Source organism: Haliotis rufescens, unplaced genomic scaffold, assembly GCF_023055435.1.
Source record: "Haliotis rufescens isolate VD_foot unplaced genomic scaffold, xgHalRufe1.0.p SCAF_5, whole genome shotgun sequence".
NCBI lineage: Eukaryota > Metazoa > Mollusca > Gastropoda > Lepetellida > Haliotidae > Haliotis > Haliotis rufescens.
The window spans coordinates 57,113,788-57,137,168 of NW_025964223.1; the positions used below are offsets into that span (position 1 = coordinate 57,113,788).

General features: G+C 41.6%; 1 protein-coding gene across 4 annotated transcripts in view; it reads right to left on the reverse strand.

Moving 5' to 3' along the window:
• Positions 1-18,501, reverse strand: part of LOC124116413 (adhesion G-protein coupled receptor G6-like) — a 79,119-nt gene extending 60,618 nt beyond the window's left edge. For 2 of the 4 annotated variants that reach the window (XM_048383782.1, XM_048383781.1), the window contains exon 1: positions 18,145-18,500. The gene's annotated coding sequence lies outside the window, so the exon portion shown is untranslated. Of the gene's footprint in view, positions 1-18,144 lie in introns of all 4 variants that reach the window. The other 2 variants (XR_007218299.1, XM_048383783.1) reach the window with 2 other exon arrangements.
• Between the last annotated feature and the right edge of the window lie 4,880 nt (positions 18,502-23,381).

Sequence of the window (23,381 nt, forward strand, 5' to 3'; positions counted from 1 at the left end):
ATTCTAAACTCAAATTTTGAACATGTTTAAACATGTCTACGGGTGTCTAAATTCTAAACATGTTTAAAGGTTAAAATGCTAAACATGTTTAGGTTATGGTGGTGTATTTAGGTGTGACGATTGCTCATTTTATGTGTTTAGACTCAAAATGTGTTTAGATATAACACACCAAATGTTTATTCCGTTTAGTGTTTAAACACATTCCAAAACATGTTTAGATCTAAACATGTCTTTCGTGAGTTTACATTTAAAACGCGTCTGTATAGTGTACCGCAATCAACCTCTGGATGGACACTACACTATATAATCTACCTTCTCTTACCTCCGTCGATTATGCATACTCGTAGAAGAGAATAACCATCAAGCTATCTGCCTCGAGCCTTGGCAACAATTATTACGCGAAGGTCAGTTAATCCGTAATACCGACATGCAGACAGGGTATTCTAATATTCCTCATGGTGTATTAGGGGCTGTCTGGTAGCCTAGTGGTTAAAGCGTTCGCTCGTCACACCGAAGACCCGTGTTCGATTCCCGACATGGATACAATGTGTGAAGCCCATTTCTGGTGTCCCCAGCCGTGATATTGCTGGAATATTGCTAACAGCGGTGTAAACTCATGGAATATTTCTCGAGTAAACTATAGAAACAGGTGGGCTCTGCGATAGCAAGCAGAGCTCAGTCAATCTCTGGTTATAGAACGACGTCTCATAAACCAGTATATGACCTCATGAATAATGGATGACGTCATCTTCGAGTATTTGCGACAATGCGTTGATATGACGACGTTTGTTATAAACAGCGTCGCAAACAATGACAATAAAATAAGTAACTTGAATGTAGCAAACACATTGAAGCAAAAATGATAATGCTGTGAAAATTACTGAACATAATTTGCAGAGAAAAAGAGAAACGATAAACTTAATAAAAAATAATACTATGCCAGCTTATTGCCACAGATACCTACCTACCTTGACAACCCGTTGAAGGTAACGTTATACTGTTCTCTTAACTAGCACTGGAATCACTCAGCGTATGGTCCAACATGAGGACATTTAGCCTTTCATAAGTCAGACACAGAAAGTGAGATTGATGCAATAAAACACTCATCTTTTCATAACATGTTTCATTGTCTCGGCAAATTGACGACGTTTAGAAGTGAAAGTTCACGATCTTTCTACGAAACTATTCTTCAAAGATGGCCAATAATAGACACTAACCTAACTTCTAAGAGATATGCTCAAATACTGATGACATCCTTATTTGGTTATCTGCTAGAATCGCTAAAGCCATATTTACACTGGCGTTTATAGTTCTAAACAAAAATCGATAAATCGTTTAGCTGCTTCCGCAAAGTAACTGCCTTTAAAGGACAACCACTTAAAACATGATTTGTCCATTTACAGTTTGAGTAGTGTCCCTTTCCGCCGTTCAGTGAAGTGACAGATACGCGGCCAAGCATGGCTACACCCTGATAGCAGATTATGAACCGTCGTGGACTTGCCCGTCACTTTGAAGAGGTGAAGGCAGGTGTGAAATAGACATTGATGATAAATATCATGAAAGATCGAAGGACTCGTTTATCATGACTGTGAAATAGTTTCATTATTTTATATCCATGGAAAGCAAATGCATGCTTTGAGTCATTATCAATTGATACTATTAATTGAATTTGGTTCTAGGAACATTATTCCCTTAAAGATTTTGTCATTCGTATTAATATCTGTATCACCTGATTTGAACAAAACAAACTATAGTAATGCCTTGAGGTAAAAATAATATACAATTAAAGTATCGGGTGTTGGCGAAAGGGGTTTCTTTTGCTCTATTGGTAGCACCCGTCAGGTGTAAAAGTCACAGATTTAAAAAAAAATAATCCTGAGCCACTGAAATCCACAAAACTGTTCTGTTGCAAGTTCTCACATTTTATGGGTTATAAAATTTAATTTTGCTTCGTGTAGGGAAATATATTGCTTGAAATAAAAGCCTTGACGTCTGGGGCGGTGAGGTAGCCTAGTGGTAAACACGTCCGGTTTCGAATCCCTAGATGGTACCAATCTGTGACATCCGTCATTGATGTCCCCCGCCGTGGCATTGAAGTTATAGCACCAAAAACTTCGTATCAGCACAATCAGTAAATGGAACACATTTTTATACGTAGAATGGATATTGTGAAATGGACGTAGGTGTTAGACAGTTACTAAATCGGCTCTGAAATTCACAATTATAGTTCCTTTAAAACATTATGGCGGCAGTGAAATCAACGTCAGGGACACACGCTTCCTTATCTCTGAAATAAACATCACTTCTTGCCACATGTTGTTGCCAAGCTATTATCATTTCTGAAATAAACATGACAAGCACGTCTAAGTATTTCGAGATAGGGCTTGCATAAAGATAATTCGTGAATCAACATCATTACACAGCATGGACAGATGACATTGAGGGATGAACGCCCTGTTGTAATCACGAAGGTAACAAGCCATCATTGTGTAAGTGTTGTTATGAAATAGATGGGAAAAGGTAGTGCCCTTGTGTCTGTGATTGTCACATCATTTTAAACGTTTACTCCAGTCCATAATGAATATAGGTGTTTCGGATCGAACTGAGGACACGGATGACCCTTTTCTTAATAGATTGATTTTTGTGTCAATGTATCATTAATTGAATACTTATTTCAGATCTTTGTGTTTATAGATTCTACCATTACTATACTGGATTAGAATAGGTGAGTCAAAGGTTTTACCTGCACGTTTCAGAGGTGATGTAAGTGTTTCAGGAGTAAGGTGAGTGTTTCAGAGGTAAGGTGAGTGTTTCAGAGGTAAGGTTTGGTCTTTCAGAGGCAAGGTTGGTGTTTCAGAGATAAGGTTGGTGTTTCAGAGGTGTAGATAGGCGTTTCAGAGGTAAGGTCAGTGTTTCAGAGGCAAGGTGAGTGTTTCAGAGGCAAGGTGAGTGTTTCAGAGGTAAGGTGGGCGTTTCAGAGGTAAGGTGAGTGTTTCAGAGGCAAGGTGGGTGTTTCAGAGGTAAAGGGTATGGTGGGTGTTTCAGAGGTAAGGTGAGTGTGTCAGAGGTAAGGTGAGTGTTTCAGGGGTAAGGTGAGTGTTTCAGAGGTAAGGTGAGTGTTTCAGAGGTAGGATTGGTGTGTCAGAGGTAAGGTGAGTGTGTCAGAGGTAAGATGAGTGTGTCAGTGGTAGGGTTGGTGTGTCAGAGGTAAGGTGAGTGTTTCAGAGGCAAGGTGGGTGTTTCAGAGGTAAGGTGAATGTTTCAGAGGTAGGGTTGCTGTTTCAGAGGCAAGGTGGTTGTTTCAGAGGTAAGGTGGGTGTTTCAGAGGTGTAGATGGGCATTTCAGAGGCAAGGTGAGTGTTTCAGAGGCAAGGTGGGTGTTTCAGAGGTAAAGGGTATGGTGGGTGTTTCAGAGGTAAGGTGAGTGTGTCAGAGGTAAGGTGAGTGTTTCAGGGGTAAGGTGAGTGTTTCAGAGGTAAGGTGAGTGTTTCAGAGGTAGGGTTGGTGTGTCAGAGGTAAGGTGAGTGTGTCAGAGGTAAGATGAGTGTGTCAGTGGTAGGGTTGGTGTGTCAGAGGTAAGGTGAGTGTTTCAGAGGCAAGGTGGGTGTTTCAGAGGTAAGGTGAATGTTTCAGAGGTAGGGTTGCTGTTTCAGAGGCAAGGTGGTTGTTTCAGAGGTAAGGTGGGTGTTTCAGAGGTGTAGATGGGCATTTCAGAGGCAAGGTGAGTGTTTCAGAGGTGTAGATAGGCGTTTCAGAGGCAAGGTGGGTGTTTCAGAGGTAAGGTGAGTGTTTCAGAGGTAAGGTGAGTGTTTCAGAGGTAGGGTTGGTGTGTCAGAGGTAAGGTGAGTGTGTCAGAGGTAAGGTGAGTGTGTCAGAGGTAGGGTTGGTGTGTCAGAGGTAAGGTGAGTGTTTCAGAGGTAAGGTGAGTGTTTCAGAGGTAGGGTTGGTGTGTCAGAGGTATGGTGAGTGTTTCAGGGGTAAGGTGAGTGTGTCAGAGGTAAGGTGAGTGTTTCAGGGGTAAGGTGAGTGTTTCAGAGGTAAGGTGAGTGTTTCAGAGATAGGGTTGGTGTGTCAGAGGTAAGGTGAGTGTGTCAGAGGTAAGGTGAGTGTGTCAGAGGTAGGGTTGGTGTGTCAGAGGTAAGGTGAGTGTTTCAGAGGCAAGGTGGGTGTTTCAGAGGTAAGGTGAATGTTTCAGAGGTAAGGTGAGTGTTTCAGAGATAAGGTGAGTGTGTCAGAGGTAAGGTGAGTGTTTTAGGGGTAAGGTGAGTGTTTCAGAGGTAAGGCGAGTGTTTCAGAGGTAGGGTTGCTGTTTCAGAGGCAAGGTGGTTGTTTCAGAGGTAAGGTGGGTGTTTCAGAGGTGTAGATGGGCATTTCAGAGGCAAGGTGAGTGTTTCAGAGGCAAGGTGAGTGTTTCAGAGGCAAGGTGGTTGTTTCAGAGGTAAGGTGGGTGTTTCAGAGGTGTAGATGGGCATTTCAGAGGTAAGGTGAGTGTTTCAGAGGTGTAGACAGGCGTTTCAGAGGCAAGGTGGGTGTTTCAGAGGTAAGGTGAGTGTTTCAGATGTGTAGATAGGCGTTTCAGAAGCAAGGTGAGTGTTTCAGAGGCAAGGTGAGTGTGTCAGAGGTAAGGTGAGTGTTTCAGAGGTAAGGTGATTGTTTCAGAGGTAAGGTGAGTGTTTCAGAGGTGTAGTTGGGTGTTTCAGAGGTAAGGTGGGTGTTTCAGAGGTAAGGTGAGTGTGTCATAGGCAAGGTGAGTGTGTCAGAGGTAAGGTGAATGTTTCAGAGGTAAGGTGGTTGTTTCAGAGGTAAGGTGGGTGTTTCAGAGGTGTAGATAGGCGTTTCAGAGGCAAGGTGAGTGTTTCAGAGGTAAGGTGAGTGTTTCAGAGGCAAGGTGAGTGTTTCAGAGGTAAGGTGGGTGTTTCAGAGGTGTAGATGGGCATTTCAGAGGCAAGGTGAGTGTGTCAGAGGCAAGGTGAGTGTTTCAGAGGCAAGGTGAGTATTTCAGAGGCAAGGTGGGTGTTTCAGAGGTAAGGTGGGTGTTTCAGAGGTAAGGTGAGTGTTTCAGAGGTAAGGTGGGTGTTTCAGAGGTAAGGTGAGTGTTTCAGAGGCAAGGTCGGTGTTTCAGAGGTAAGGTGAGTGTTTCAGAGGTAAGGTGGGTGTTTCAGAGGTAAGGTGAGTGTTTCAGAGGCAAGGTGAGTGTTTCAGAGGTAAGGTGAGTGTTTCAGAGGCAAGGTGAGTGTTTCAGAGGTAAGGTGAGTGTTTCAGAGGCAAGGTGAGTGTTTCAAAGGTAAGGTGGGTGTTTCAGAGGTAAGGTGGGTGTTTCAGAGGTAAGGTGAATGTTTCTTGGGTAAGGTGAATGTTTCAGAGGAAAGGTGGGTGTTTCAGAGGTTAGGTGAGTGTTTCAGAAGTAAGGTGAGTTTTCAGAGGAAAGGTGAGTGTTTCAGAGGTAAGGTGGGTGTTTCAGAGGTAAGGTGGGTGTTTCAGAGGTAAGGTGAGTGTTTCAGAGGCAAGGTCGGTGTTTCAGAGGTAAGGTGGGTGTTTCAGAGGTAAGGTGGGTGTTTCAGAGGTAAGGTGAGTGTTTCAGAGGTAAGGTGGGTGTTTCAGAGGTAAGGTGAGTGTTTCAGAGGTAAGGTGAGTGTTTCAGAGGTAAGGTGGGTGTTTCAGAGGCAAGGTGGGTGTTTCAGAGGAATGGTGGGTGTTTCAGAGGTAAGGTGAGTGTTTCAGAGTGTATTTTAAATCTTTATGTACTACTACTACTACTACTACTACTACTACTACTACTACTACTACTACTACTACTACTAATTGTAGAACAGTTTGTAACAATCTAATACACTTTTAATGTTTTTAAAATCAAGTGTGCGAAGCATCTCAAATACATCCACAGTAAACCACATGATGTGTCCCAGACGGTGCCCAGCGGACCCAGAGGTAATACGCCCAGCCATGTCTAACTGCATCAGCTCAACCATGTGCCTCATCGCACGTCCCTCCCCAAACCACGCCGACCGACGTCATCATGTTGTGCGCAGTGCGGCAATGTCACACTGACTTCATAATTCACACAAGGCTTAATATAGCCCACATCCAATATTTCATAAGACAAACATGTTCTTTTTTAGTCGTTTTTGCTTTGGCGAGTTGTATCGCTTATCATCTGCAATATTTAATTCTCATCTTAACATTGCGTTCGTTATAAGACCAGGGTTATTATCGCTTATATGTTTGACAGTGGTTGATCCAATCTCTGTAATCAACGCTGCTTAATTGAATACACCCCTGCTTTAGGTGCCCCTCTAATCCAACAGAAGCTTTCACTTTTAATGTTCATAGCATGAGTTAATACCATTTGGTGCCTGATGCCTACTATCTACCGTCCAAACTGACGTGACGGTTATTTACGAACGGATGCATGACATATACCACTACATAACTAAATGGTGGACAAATGGTGCAACACACTAGGTTCCCAATACCTATTCCTCCAAAACGCTTAAGGGAACTTGGCCCCGACCACTTGGTAGTCCTAGCTTATTTCAAGTCATTTCACCAGCACTGCAATTCATTCCAGCAGGGACACAGGTGGCCCAGTCGTATAAGACACCGCGATTCGCTGTGCAGAGTTGCATCCCCTGGGCACGCCAGAAACCTATGATTGTGGGTTCGAATTCCGGTTCGCCCCGATTATGTTTCTAGGTTTGTCAGCACCATATCCGTGCTCGTGGATTTCACCGAAGTGGTAAACGTCTGAGACCTGCATCACTTCGGGCTTTCCTCCCACATTAAGCTGACACGCCGCGATATAACTGGAATACTGTTAAAATCGGCGAAAAAAACCAACTCACTCACTCACTCATTCCAGCAATATATTATTACCTTATTACACATTTCACACCATGCACTAATTAGTACAGATCATGTCTGGAAATAAGTGAGAGCAAAGTCTATGATCAAAATGAAATGGGACAAAACGTATTTTTCATAGACGAAACCGACATGGGATAAAACGTTTCGTTACAGATTCGGCATCCATTCCCCTACGTAGATTTCTAAGATGTGGGTTTCTTTAAAGGATTCTGCTGTCGAGGGATGTTGACAATAGATTTGTAGATGTCGTTGCTTTCCTGGCTGACAAGATTGATGACGTCGCTTTTATCTACGCTAACGCTGCGTAACTCCCACGTGCGGTAAAGTGGCTGTGTCGGGAACGTTATCAGTGACGCCAACATCCACAAGCACACAGTGACATAATGTCCAGACGCTCAGGTGTGTTACCGACCTCGCGTTATACTTGCTTGCTTGTTTGTTGTTTAACACCACAATATTCCAGCTATAGGACGGCGGTCTGTAAATAATCGAGTCAATAATCCAGTGACTGATATCCTGAACATCGATCCACGCAACCGGGACACGATGACATGCATCAACCATATGAGCGAGCCCAACCACCCGATCCCATTAGTCGCCTCTTACGACAAGCATTGTTGCCTTTTTACGACAAGCATGGGTTGCTGAGGACCTACTCTACCCCGGATCTTCACGGGTCTGACGTTATACTTAAAATATATGTGTATATCGTATAACATATGTGTACAAGAACTTCACGTTCTCGTTTAGATGAAAATTAATACATTATTTGAAAAGAATATATTTCCAATCCACCAAAAGTCGACGCAAAGATGACAATAAAATTGCATTGTATTTACGTTATGAGATAAACATACACAGTGCTAAAGAATAAATGAGCAATGCGTTCCCACAGTCCCACAGGGTAAACCTTAAAACTGGTATAACTTAATATCGTTTTATTACCTCAACAAACATCCACCTATCATGTCAGTTGGACGAGTAAATAGTGAGATGTTTGGACAAACTTATTCAGAATTTGACAGACTTTTGTTTGAATACAGGACTGTTGAGATAAACACATAACCTAGCTCGACAAGACACGAAGTACTCGATCTAAGATAGCAGGCGTCAGAGAAACACATAAGCTGGCATAAAACCTGTTTGCGGGTTGAGAACCCTGCGTTGAAGTTCAACATTGTTTGTTTTTGTTTTTTTTGTGGGGTTTTATTACACAGCACTCGGCAATATTTCACCTGCATAACGGCGGTCTGTAAATAATTGAGTCTGGACCAGAAAATACAATGTTTGACACCATGACACTCATGATCCATGCAGTTGGGATACAATGACATGCATCAACCAGGTCAGCGAACCTGACCACCCGATCCCGTTACGCCTCTAACAAGCATGGGTTCACAAGGAGTTCAACATTAATACAGCTTTGTGGGTTTGATATATATTATATGCTTGTGTGTGTGTGTGCGTGCGTGTGCGTGCGTGCGTGCGTGCGTGCGTGCGTGCGTGCGTGCGTGCGTGCGTGCGTGCGTGCGTGCGTGTGTGTGTGTGTGTGTGTGTGTTATAGTTGGTTGGTTGGTTTGTTGTTTTACGCCGCACTCAGCAATATCCCAGCTATATGACGGTGGTCTGTAAATAATAGAGTCTGGACCAGATAATCCAGGGATTGACATCATGAACACCGATCCACGAAATTGGGATCGATGACATGCATCAACCAAGTCAGCGACTCTGACCACCCGAGCCCGTTAGTCGTCTCTTACGACAAGAATAGTCGCCTTTTACGGCAAGCATGGGTTGCTGAAGACCTATTCTACCCCGGATATTCACGGGTCCAATGTATGAGGTCTGTCCACTGACACATGCAATTGTAAAGAAAGGGGTAGCGGGTGGTCCGTGACAAGTAGTACAATGGATATGTGTGTGTCCTGTGTTGGCTAACAATGAGTTTTAGTGGCAAGTTCAATAGTTCATAATAGTACATGTTGATATGAGGTACCCGATGATTTGCATAGATAACAGCAATTGAGAAGTATCATGACAATAAAAGACCAGATAATCCAGTGATTGATATCATGATCATCGATCCACGCAATTGGGATCGATGACATTCATAAACAAAGTCAGCGAGCCTGACCACCCGATCCCGTTAGTCGCGTGTGTTATAAGAGAGTATGTGAATTCTGTTATGCCACGAAATCATAGTCCCAGTTGACCGTGGTTGTAGACATTTGCCACCTTCATTTGATATTTCTGTAATATCTCTAAATGAGAAAAAGTGAGTGATTTCGGTTTAATGCCGCTGTGAACAGCATCTTAGTCACAGCCGGTAAGCTTGATGTGGAAGAAAAGACAGAAGAGATGTAGGTCTTTACAAACTTGACAGTCACCAAGGAGCACGGGTATTGGTTCTGACAAACCAAGGATCATAATCAGGGAGAATCTAGAATTCGAACTCTCTATGATAGGATCATGTCTACTGGATGCAACACTGCCTTGTAAAATGAGGCGCCTGAGACTGAGCGATTGAGGTTTTACGCCGCTTTTATCAATATTCCAGCAACACCACGGCGGGGGACACCAGAAATGGGATTCACACATTGTACCCATGTCGGGAATTGAACCCGGGTCTTTGGCGTGACGAGCGAACGCTTTAACCACTAGGCTACCCGACCGCCCTGAGGCGCCTGAGACAACGTGGTGACCGAAATGGGTCATTGTGTCTGTCAGCAATTCGTTTGAAATGGGTCTTGTGCCTGCTTGTGCAGCCCTTGTTGTGTACACGAAAGCCTTTCATTCAAATGTTGCCATGGACAACTGATGCTTGCTTATAGAGATCTGAAAACTATCAATGATCTTTTGAAAACACAATAAAACTAGAAATCTAAAATTCAAATGTCTTCATGTTATCAGCTGAATCTATTACATTTATGGAAGGTACAGAATAGGTTGTGTCTGACACGCCTGACCTTATTTGATAATGTTCATCTTGTATTGGCAGCTATGTACACAAACCATAGGGACTAGCGGTGTGGTATCTGAAAAAAGTATGAATAACTGAGGACTGTACGACCCATAAAGAAGCAACACCCATGTCCTTTTAACATGACAACATCGAACACGAGTCGTGGGAATTCTTTCCATTGTTCATGATTTGTAAGTAATGATCCAGTGCAAATATTGATAATGAGACTTCAGGATGCAAATGTACACTGAAGGCCTAGGTTTATAATGCGGATTTTTGTACAATTTGTAATCGTTTGGGACGGTCGATGTCATTTACGAATTGTATTAAACACTTCGCGCTTAATACATCGTGACTAAATCAGCGCAACCAGGAAATTCAGTTGCTCAAGTGTACACAACTGCACACAATATTTTCATAGCGTGCCCACTTAACAAACATGTTATTGTCCATGACATAGTCAAAACACGCATGAACATGCTTCCAAAGGTTCTATGAAGGTTTAACGAGTTTAAGGAGGAAATTAGTCATAATGTTTAATACGAGAAACGAACATATAATTGTCACATTGTCTTCAAAGTTCTATGGTAAACAGTACACTAATACACAGATTCCCGTGCACATGCGTAATTATATTTTGGTTATTGTTTGGTGTTACTTGGAGTGCATGAATGGAAAGGATTACCGCTTATTACACAGGTTTGAGTGAGGGTGTAAGATTGGTTTTACGCCAATTTATGGCGCTAGCCACAACATAAGCTGTTTAGCGCACCAAGAATGATGTCATGTGTTGTATTAATATGAAGACTCAAATCCGGGTCTTCGAAGTGACGAGCCAACGATTGAACACCTGTGCTATTGAACGACAATAGCATAATATACTCTCACAAGACACCAGGACACGTTGATGCAGTTTACAACTACGGTGAAACCCACGAGTATGGGTTTAACGCTGATAATCAAGGCGACTTTGCTGTCCGAATCCACAACGATTCTGGAACGATTCATTGTAAAGCGTCAACGCAAGGGAATAATCAGCCTCCATTATCTGCCGATAATGAACCCAGTGAGCGTAAAAGGCAAAAGAAAAGTGGTAAAAGTATTGTAGGAAGATAAGCTTGGAAACACAACAACACTACGAAACAAATCGACTGGATCCCCGTTTGAGTTAAGATGCAGCCTCTGCTTACAATAAACAGCCTGTGGTGCTAGAAACAAACATCCCTGACTGGTCGAGGACATGTACCAGAGAATATACACCTGTCGACATAGACGACTGACCACTCGAGAGGCCGTCATCAGTGCCGTAGCAAGCCGGCCTGGATTTTTAACAGAAAACATTTTTCCTTGTGAAAGTAAATTGAACAAAAATTGAATAATCTTATTTGCTCCCCCTGTCAAAAAAGTTAACTACGGCCTTGGTCATGGTCATCCACACAAGAGCAGAGCTGATGTAGGTACAATAGAATCATAAACTGGTAGTCATAGAATTGGCTGACTGTTTCTGTTGCCTACAGTTCCTGATAAATAGGAATAATTAATACGAAATTAAAATAATCGTGAACTTTTTTCTAACTCGCCTCCGCCATGTATGGATAACGCGGAGAATGAGTCTACAGTTTCGAACAACAATACCGTTGTACCAATTATTTCCCAATAAGACCTTTGAACATGATGTTTTGTTTGCTTGTTGTAACGCCGCATATATGCATTATCAAACACAGACTTTCCAATTACATATATTGCGTAGATGACATCTGGTGTTCCTGATTCCTAATAGAATTGCCATAGCCGTTAACGTAATTCCTGACGCACATATAATTTGTTGCGTGGCGTCATCAGTGCTGAGGGCGGTCGGGTAGCCTAGTGGTTAAAGCGTTCGACTCCCGACATGGGTACAATGTGTGAAGCCTATTTGTGGTGTCCCCCGCCGGGATATTGCTGGAATATTGCTAAAAGCGGCGTAAAACCTCAATCACCCACTCACTCATCAGTGCTGGACTCCATGATATGAAGCTGTTCAGCCGCCATGCATCCACGTCGATGGTACATCCAGCTAAAAACTTTTTTCTTGGATGTTTGTTTGTTTGTAGCTTAACGCCGCACTCAGCAATATTCCACCTATATGACGGCGGTCTGTAAATAATCGAGTCTGGACCAGACAATCCAGTAATTGATATCACGAGCATCGATCCACGCAATTGGGATACGATGACATGCATCAACCAAGTCAGCGAGCCTGACCATCCGATCTTACGACTAGCATAGGTTGCTGAAGACCTATTCTAACCCAGATTTTCACGGTCGAACCTGATGATGAATAATAGGAGAAATAATGAGTGAGTGAGTGAAAGAGTTGCGTTTAACGCCGCTTGAACAGCTTTGATTGTTGCGTTGTTTCAGTCTTACAAAATTACATGAAGATTAGGCTTCAAACCCGGATAGTATTTGAAAGGTATCGCACTCAACACTAAGTTATCCTACCAGCCATTATTTATACGCGTTTCTTAAAGAGCAACCCCTGGATTGGACACATGCAACCCTTCACATTCACCTGATCAGTCTGAATAGCAGACCTGTCTAATAGAACCGCAGGTGACCTTTTTGTGACCACTCGGACATGGATGAATCACCAGCATGGGTCATCTGATACAGATATACCCTAACAAGCCTATTCTACCAGGTATCCTATACATCATCTCCTTGTAGAAGTGACAGTGTAGATAGAGTGGCCCTATCAGACAGTCGTTACAAGCTGATTTTTCCTATGTATTACGACCAGGAACGTGTAGCTGACACGCTGTTCAAAGTGGCGTCGAAACCCAACTTACTCACTATCTTGTAGTACAGTCAATCAAATCTCTTTCACACTCTCTCTCTGTTTGTCCGCGTCTTTTGTTATTGTCTGTCGGTGTCTAACTCTGCCAGAGTCTATCATATTCTTGCACCGCGATGCATAACTGCCTGTCATTTTATATCAACTTATATTAAAGGTCATAATGCATCTAGGTACAGTTCAGCAACGAAACGAAACAATACAAGGCGTGGGTTCTAAGTCTGCGATAATCGATGGCTATGCCATTACCTCCTACAGGAATGTGAAGGCCGTCCATTTATCAAACACCACATATGTCAAAACCAGTAAATTGGAAAACGCTTAAATTTGTCGCATTTGTGTACGCTCATTGTCGCTCAACTACGGTCATCAGCATGTTTGTGTGTATTGTTGGTCCTCTGTTGTCAACGCAAGGGCCACTTCAAGCGAGTATAATCTTTGACTTGAAGGTAAGTTACTTATAACGGTAACACGGCGCACATATAATTTGTTGCGTGACGTCATCAGTGCTGAGGGCGGTCGGGTAGCCTAGTGGTTAAAGCGTTCGCTCGTCACGCCGAAGACCCGAGTTCGACTCCCGACATGGGTACAATGTGTGAAGCCCATTTGTGGTGTCCCCCGCCGTGATATTGCTAGAATATTGCTAAAAGCGGCGTAAACCCTCCCTCACTCATTCATCGGTGCTGAACTACATGAAATGAAGCTGATCAGCCGCCATGCACCCCCGTCGATGGTACATTCTTTTCCTGGATGTTTGTTTGTTTGTAGCTAAACGCCGCCCTCAGCAATTTTCCAGCTAAATGACGGCGGTCTGTAAATAATCGAGTCTGGACCAGACAATCCAGTGATTGATATCACGAGCATCGATCCACGCAATGGGGATACGATGACATGCATCAACCAAGTCAGCGAGCCTGACCACCCGATCTTACGACTAGCATAGGTTGCTGAAGACCTATTCTAACCCAGATTTTCACGGGTCGAACCTGATGATGCATTATAGGAGAAATAATGAGTGAGTGAGTGAAAGAGTTGCGTTTAACGCCGCTTGAACAGCTTTGATTGTTGCGTTGGTTCAGTCTTACAAAATTACATGAAGATTAGGCTTCAAACCCGGATAGTATTTGAAAGGTATCGCACTCACCACTAAGTTATCCTACCACCCATTATTTATACGCGTTTCTTAAAGAGCAACCCCTGGATTGGACACATGCAACCCTTCACATTTACCTGATCAGTCTGAATAGCAGACCTGTCTAATAGAACCGCGGGTGACCTTTTTGTGACCACTCGGACATGGATGAATCACCAGCATGGGTCATCTGAAACAGATATACCCTAACAAGCCTATTCTACCAGGTATCCTATACATCATCTCCTTGTAGAAGTGACAGTGTAGATAACGTGGCCCTATCAGACAGTCGTTACAAGCTGATTTTTCCTATGTATTACGGCCAGGAACGTGTAGCTGACACGCTGTTCAAAGCGGCGTCAAACCCAACTTACTCACTATCTTGTAGAACAGTCAAACAAATCTCTCTCTCTCACTCTCTCTGTTTGTCCGTGTCTTTAGTTTTGTCTGTCTGTCTATTTCTGCCAGAGTCTATTATATACCCCGATGCATAACTGCCTGTCATTTTATATCAACTTATATTAAAGATCATAATGCATCTAGGTACAGTTCAGCAACGAAACGAAACAATACAAGGCGTGGGTTCTAAGTCTGCGATAATCGATGGCTATGCCATTACCTCCTACAGGAATGTGAAGGCCGTCCATTTATCAAACACCACATATGTCAAAACCAGTAAATTGGAAAACGCTTAAATTTGTCGCATTTGTGTACGCTCATTGTCGCTCAACTACAGTCATCAGCATGTTTGTGTGTATTGTTGGTCCTCTGTTGTCAACGCAAGGGCCACTTCAAGCGAGTATAATCTTTGACTTGAAGGTAAGTTACTTATAACGGTAACACGGCGTGTGTGTATTAGTTCGTGAGTATTGTCAGCGTTTGTTTGTGCACTTGACCTAAATAGTTCAGCATGTCATTCTATAGGTGGCTGTAGAATCGATTGATTTGAGTTGTCTCGCAAGTACGTGACTTCGGCTAGATCATGAGAATTAATGAGTTTACTACATGAAAGAAGCTACACTGTTTAATTATCTCCATTGTCAACTTTAATGACTTTCTATCACAAAGGTTTTCATTTCTGAGTCAAGGTATAAGTTCGTAATTAAACAATTAACCCTCGAGTGACAAAGTCTCCATTTGTCCATCATAAATAAGTAAATTAAGTTAAATTTCTGAACTGAATATTAACTTTGATAGTTGTACGTATTTTCTTTGTAATACATTTAAGACTCTTTAACGCTACGTGTCTTAAAATTAAATGTGAATCTTCCTCAATATTTTATATTGGTATGACAAAGACGAGCTTAGGTATTACCCAAGGACTCGTGAGTCACATAATCCATATTATTCATATGTTTCTATTTAAATTTGAAACGCGTCCTCAACATCGTGTGTTCATGTTTTAACATGCAAAAGATTATCTCTAAGTTCTTACATTAAGAAAATGTTATGAGTCAACAATTCGCTGTCCATTGGATGCTTAAATGGAGGTAACACTAATATTTACATTCTAGTTCATTGCTTGTCTCTAATCTACATACCTGTTGATGGAAATAATATCTTGTTGGTACAGTTTGAAAATGTCAACGCAAAGCATCATTAAAGCTTACTGTGCAAAATGCCAGTATGTGTTGTAAGTTGTATTATTTAACATGACCTGTAGAAGAAGCAAAATCGTCAGTGTCGTGTTAACGTATATTTTAACATATACAACCCAGACTACATCGCATAACATTACTCAATGACACGCGTGCTTATAAATAGACAACAAATGTCACGTATACAATTCAGCGTTTATATTTATAATCCAACACGTTACAAAGTGGAACATAAATAATCGTGTACATAGACATATGTAAGGAAGTATAGTAATTATTAATCCGACATATCTTAAATATCTTCAAAATGCATTGAGAAAAAATAAAAACAAGTATATCTTAATATCGTCTGATTCACTGAACAAGGTTCGTAACCGTAGTTTATAATGCATATTTTGATCTATACAAGTGTTTTAAGCCCCCGCGAGTCACCTGCTATTCAAATAGATAGTTGTCATGAACATGTCAGGAAACTGTCTTAGGAAATGAAGTACACATAGACCTTTGCGGCCCTACATTACCGGAATCCCAGTCCACGCATAACAAAAACACATCTGTGCTCACGTAACGTGTACAACATCATATGTCCTATGCTTATTCATGAGTGGAAATATATGTCGTATTTAGAGAATAACCACCTAGCTACGGGGATTTACGGATTACGCCATGCGTGAATTAATGTTGTGAACCCCTAGCCTTGGCGTAGTTCCGAGTTGCGAGTAGGTCATTCTTAGTGTTACCCATAGACAATGTAACAATGACATCAACTTAGTCTATTGTTGGAACGACGTCACACAGCGTATGATGTTATGAACCAGATGACGTCATAGTCATTTATTTACGACAATGAATTTGTATCACGTCAAGTTGCTTTGTGGCCTCTTCGCAAACAATGTACAAACGGACAATTGGAGAAAACTAGCGAATCAGTGTGAGGTAAAAATGACAATTGCTCAGTTAGAATTAATGAAAATAATGTCAACTACATTAGTGCCCCTATGTCCATATATTATATATATTAGGCAAATAATTATAGTTATGCAATTGATTAGTTAATCGCTTTTCTGTTTCTCATATGTATATATGAGAATATAATTGTACACAAGAAACAAGACATTGTTTACGTCGCTCATCGAGTTTCATCGATGCAGGTGTAGTAACCTGTTTCATAAAACAAAACAAATCATTTCACATTGATATAATTTGACTTACACTTTTACGTTTCAGGGTCCAAAGTATCCCTGTGTCAAAAATCTCCCTAGGCCAAGTACATCATACTCAAAATTCTCCTCAATTCTGGTTTTGTAGTGTAAATAACATGTCCCAGGTTGGGGAGGTGGGGTAGACTTGTGGTTTAAACGTTCGCTCGTCATGTCGAACACCCGGGTTAAATTGAGTGAGTTGGGTTTAACGCCACTTTTAACAGTATTCCAATTATATCGCGGCGTGTCAGCTTAATGTGGGAGGAAAGCCCGAAGTGATGCAGGTCTCAGACGTTTACCACTTCGGTGAACCCACGAGCACGGGTATGGTGCTGACAAACCTAGTAACATAATCAGGTCGAACCGGGATTCGAACCCACAATCATAGGTTTCTGGCGTGCCCCAGGGACGCAACTCTGCACAGCGAATCGCGGCGTCTTAGACGACTGGGCCACCCGTGTAAAGCAACTTTATGTCATCGTATCCCGACCCCGAGGGACACTGGTCGTACACTGCCAAGCTAATGTTATGCCGTGATAGCTTAACCTGCATCTTTCGGTGTGCCATGTTGAACAAACCAGATAGATATGTGACCAGCCATGATATAAGGGACCTTATTGGTGAAATATCACATTTTGACTTCTTATTATATTTTAAAACTACAGTATCTTAGGAACACCAAAATAGAATTGACAAGCTTCAATTCACATTTATTACAGAGACACAGGGCATCAAAGATTTGGACTCATTTTCTGCAGAGTCCAATTTTCAGACTTATGACCGTTAGTAATAATTACATTTCTAAAAAAAAATGTCTGATTAAATAAAAGTAGATGTGTCTGGTGTAATGCTTTGAAATAGTGTGTTTACTACGTTACGAAACACGAGATGAAAATACAATATTTTTTACAGTCTGCACTTTACAGTCCGTCGAACGTCTTTCTTAATGACGTCACATCACAATTGTATCCAAGGTCCCTTTTCTCCTGGTTGGTCACATATACAAATATTTCGCGGAAAATGGTTAAATATGAAACGCTGTCGATTTACTACGGTCACCACGGAGTGATGAAATGTGTTACGATTTACAGTTATAAATTACCGTTAACTGAATAACATATGTAGTAAACAATATTAATAACTGACATTTACAAGACATTTATTGAGGATGGATATAAGGGCACAAGTAATACCCATGCATTGCTATAATATAGTATGTAGACCACACACAAGTTCGTGTGATACAAATAAGAATTTTATTAAAGTGAAAGAGTAATGTATCAGTATTTCCATGATGTCTTATTGGAAACAAAAATATGGACCGAACACACATTAGAGTTGGAGCACACAGTCCTTGATACTTTCATAATGGTCTTCGCCCACATTTAAAAGAACTCAAGTGTACACATACATACCACTGTCACGACAGAGCACATCCCCGTGTCTACAATCTAAAACGTACCGGGTTAGCTTCACAAAGTCAACATCCGTGTAAGATAGATATAACGATTATACTTAACAAAACTAGTGTACGACAAACAATAACTTACCTGTTAGATGTCCACTGTTGCTTATATCCAGTTAGGCCGAGCGACTGATCAGTTCGTCTTCACTGAAACTGTCGTCTGCGCGTGTCAACTATTCTCGCGAGATGTGACGTACAACGCAATGTTTCACCACCAAGATCATGGACGTTGGGTAGACGGACGTGAGAACTGTACGCAAGGAAACTTTGACTCGCTCAGGAAGTGACAGTTCAATAGTCCTGCACGATACTCTAGACACAGTGCTGTGTGCTGATGGCAGACGGTATAATCTTCTGCTCCGCTCAACTGAGCACGGGCTGTGACCTGACTGTCAAAACAGGTCAGGCAGGTGGGTGGTTGGAAACGGGGGAGTGGGGATTGAATACCTGCGTTCACTCTCTCATTTCGTGCTCTAAAGCTGCGATGGGAATACCTGTGTATCAGTCTACGGACGACCTCATTAAGAGTGCGACTAACAAGTTCGGACACTCGCACTCAATGACAGGGAACTTTTCAAAGGGGTTATTTGTTGAAGGATTTGCGTGTCAAGAACATGTTCGAAATTGTATTCAAGAAATGGACAATTTTAAAATAATTGTTGTACTTCCTTACAGTAATAAAAGCTCCGTCTCATGAAATATTATGTTAACTCACCAAGTACCTTTCCTTGGTGTTTTTGTCTCGTTTATTTTGCCTTTCAGTTCCATACATAGCTTACAGCTGCACAATATCAGTCCTTAAGCACATTGAATGTACCCAACATTGACCTAAATAGCAATTCATTTCAAACCACAAAACGACACCTTTCCACACTGCATATCAATGTATTGCCTTCCCGTATACATGTGCATGCATGAACCGATTTCTTCGCTAAAAGACACACCATTTCCAAGCAATAAAATGACATACTTCTGCACATACAACCTTTTTAGTTTTGTTTGTTGTTTAACGCCGCATTCAGCAATATTCCAGCTATATGACGGCGGTCTGTAAATAATCGAGTCTGGACCAGAAAATCCAGTGAGTGACATCATGAGCATTGATCCACGCAATTGGGATACGATGACATGCATCAACCAAGTCAGCGAGCCTGACACCCGATCCCGTAAGTCGCCTCTTACGACAAGCAAAGACGTACATCCCTATTTATACACTATGTATATGAATATATATTTCGGTCTATTTAACCAAGCATGTGTATTTACATATCTTAAAACAAAGGAGTTGAACATTTTAAAACAAGAAAACAACAACAATTGGGTGGCCCAATCGTCTAAGTGCCGCTGTGTCTCCCTTGGGCAAGCCAGAAACATGATTGTGGGTTCGAATCCCGGTTCGTCCCGATTATGTTTCTAGGTAAAGTGGTAAACGAGTTCTGCATCGCTTAGGGCTTTCCTCCCACATTTAGCTGACACGCCGTCATATAACTTGAATACTGTTCAAAGCGGCGTTAAATCCAATTCACTCACCCACTCACTTTATAAACTGTGCAAGAAACTTTCGTCATTTAACGAAACAGTTCTTTTTTACATTCACTAATACAAACATTCAAATGATTTTATCCTAAGGGGAATTTAATGTACACAACTAATGTTATTCTCCTTGTCAATATGTTTATTACCTTCCCCTTGGATTCCCCTTGTTTTGTAATAAACATCTGTAACTGTACTTCAAGTGCAACATTTATTGCATATTTTCATGACCTTTACCGTTTCCCGACACTAAGTCCATATCTTGTTCATAATGGGGAAACGGGTGGTTCAGCGATCTAACTCCTTCAGTTTCGTCCCTTGACCGTAGCAGGATCTGCAGATCGTGGGCTTCCCAGATTCGCCCGATTATGAACCTTGGTCTTTCAGCACGGATCCGTGCTAATTGTTTTACGACCTTCATCTCGTTCAGGCCTTCCTCGCTGATTCGCCGTGATATCGTGAACTCGTGACATCCTCACATTGTGTGTACATGTATCTTATCAGCCAAAGACTGGCTTCCATGGGTGATATGGCTTGGGTGAGATCAAATGGTATATGGAGATATTGGAGATATCGCTACAATGTAATTGCATCACAATGCTTTGCAAACCATTGTGACGCCATTGGTTACCATGATGTCACAATCAAATGACGTCACTAAGCTCTCTGGTTTACTCTCACTGCAGTGTTTATTGTACGATAAACAACGACCACGAGTCGTTTATTTCCTATATGGGAGAGCAACATTACATGTATGTACAGCCTCTTTAAGGATTGTAATGAAATGTACAAGCTTTAAACATATTTTTCCATATTCAAATAATGATAACTCCCTGAATACAATCCGACCTCGTCAATGACGGACAAGTTAAGTTTGGTATTTCCCTCATATTCTGGCCATTTTCACGTCGATTATCTGTACCTTTTTTCCCAATACTGATTCTCATATCTCTCCCACTTTTGGGTGCGATCGTTCAGCCATTGCGTTTATCTACATTGCCCAGCTACATCTATTGGGAACAACTCACGAGACACTCCCCTCTCAAAAATAACGTCGTCCAATACACGTTATCAAGTTCGAATCTCCAGAAATGACGTCATAATAGAACAATGTTTCATCGTGAAATAAACCACGCTTTGTTCTTCATTGTTTTTTGCGATTTATTGCTTAGCTATCATATATTACTGCTTACAAACTATTAAAGAATTATTTTGGATCTCACCTCTAGAATCTTTTGACATCAAATATATCAACATTCATTCAAAATCCATTTACACATTGCAAGTAACCAACTATAAGTGAGTGAGTGAGTGAGTGAGTTGGGTTTTACGCCGCTTTTAACAGTATTCCAGTTATATCACGGCGTGTCAGCTTAATGTGGGAGGAAAGCCCGAAGTGATGCAGGTCTCAGACGTTTACCACTTCGGTGAAACCCACGAGCACGGGTGTGGTGCTGACAAACCTAGAAACAAAATCGGGGCGAACCGCGGTTCGAACCCACAATCATACGTTTCTGGCGTGCCTAAGGGACGCAACTCTGCACAGCGAATCGCGGCGCCTTAGACGACTAGGTCACCCGTGCCCCCTACCCAACTATTAATGACTTTTATTGTCCATATAATTAATATAAAAAAATATTTGGGTGATATTCTTTATTTATTGTATGAACTTAACACTTAAAAATAGTAATAATTTTTTTTTTACAAACAGTGTAACATCAGAAATATTTACCAAGGTAAAAGAATAACTTTATCAACACACCCATTCAAATTGATTACAGGCGAGCAGATAGCACACGGCGGAATAGTTGTGTCTCTGGGTAGACAATCAATTCCCATTTAACACCCTCTTCACCCTCCGTCGTTGATTATGGATAGTGATGGCAGAATCAGGCCAACATCAAACGATACATAGCGCTAGCGCTAAAACTACGCTATCTACCCTTAGCGGGTTCATATATACTTTGTGTTTAAACCATAAGACAGGTATTGGGTCATGTCACGGGATAGACAGAGATTAACAAAGTAAATAATATAAGTGCTGAATTATCAATATGTACCAAAATACTAATTACCCTAGCAATTGTTGAACTGGGTTCAAACACATTCGGTTATGGCATATTCCAGGTGTCCCCCAATACTTACCTTACCTTACCAAGAGGCAGTTGGTTTATGTTTTTCTGGTCACAACAAAGATGCAGGATGTATTCCCCAAAAGGTTAAAAAAGTCCATTCTTGGTGTCCATAGTAATGACTGTGATAATTCATACATCTGCGTCACAACAATCTTATGTATTCATTGGCATAAAAGGGAGACCGAGTTCTCATGGAACCTGTAGTTAAACTGCCAACATATATACTTAGTTGGTTAGTTTGTTGTTTTACGATGCACTCAGCGGTATTCCAGCTATATGACGACCACCCGATCCCGTTAGTCGCCTCTTACGACAAGCATCGTCGCCTTTAACGGCATGTATGGGTTGCTGAAGACCTATTATACCCCGGATCTTCACGGGTCACAGATATAGTTAAACAATGTGAAGCGATTCACGGCAAGTGGTTGTTTGTGCCAAACTCAAACTGATGAAAGAGCTGATTAAATCTCTCAAATCAATATGAAATGTACAACATTGAACTACACTTGACCAGAAGTGCTTTCACTTCACCAACATCTGTTATGAAAGATGCGCTACGAGTGGTTGCTTATGAGATACGAGAATAAGGATCACACAAACCAGTGACTGATAGCATGGACATCTATCTGCGCCATGATATGGATCACACAAACCAGTGACTAATAGCATGGATATCTATCAGCGCCATGATATGGATCACACAAACCAGTGACTAATAGCATGGACATCTATCAGCGCCATGATATGGATCACACAAACCAGTGACCAATAGCATGGACATCTATCAGCGCCATGATATGGATCACACAAACCAGTGACTAATAGCATGGACATCTATCAGCGCCATGATATGGATCACACAAACCAGTGACTAATAGCATGGACATCTATCAGCGCCATGATATGGATCACACAAACCAGTGACTAATAGCATGGACATCTATCAGCGCCATGATATGGATCACACAAACCAGTGACTAATAGCATGAGCATCTATTAGCGCCATGATATGGATCACACAAACCAGTGACTAATAGCATGAGCATCTATTAGCGCCATGATATGGATCACACAAACCAGTGACTAATAGCATGAGCATCTATTAGCACCATGAGATATATCAGTCAAGCCTTGTTGACAATAAGAAGTCGTAGTGGCCATCGTTATGTACCAAGTCTGTAGATTCTCATGGGTATGACTATCATTAAAGAAGTCCATCAATAACCTGTTCTATTTGTCAATGTTACGCATGAGAAACAGTCTGTATTCAGGAAAATAATACATAATTTACAAGATACGAACCGTTGAATTGTTTAAATCCCAATTGCGCAGATGACAGTCACGCTACACTGGTCAATGAGCTGTAGACCCGTGAAGATTCCGTGGAAGAAAAGGCCTTCAGCAACCCATACTTGCCGTAAAAGGCGACTAACGGGTCAGGCGACTGACTTGGTTGATGCACGTCATCGTATCCAAATTGCGTGGATCGATGCTCATGATGTCACTCACTGGATTAACTGGTCCAGACTCGATTATTTTACAGACCGCCGTCATATAGCTGGAATATTGCTGAGGGCGGCGTTAAGCAACAAACAAACAAACAAACAAACAAGCAAACAAAAAATAAGCTGATATTACCGACAGACTGAGAAAA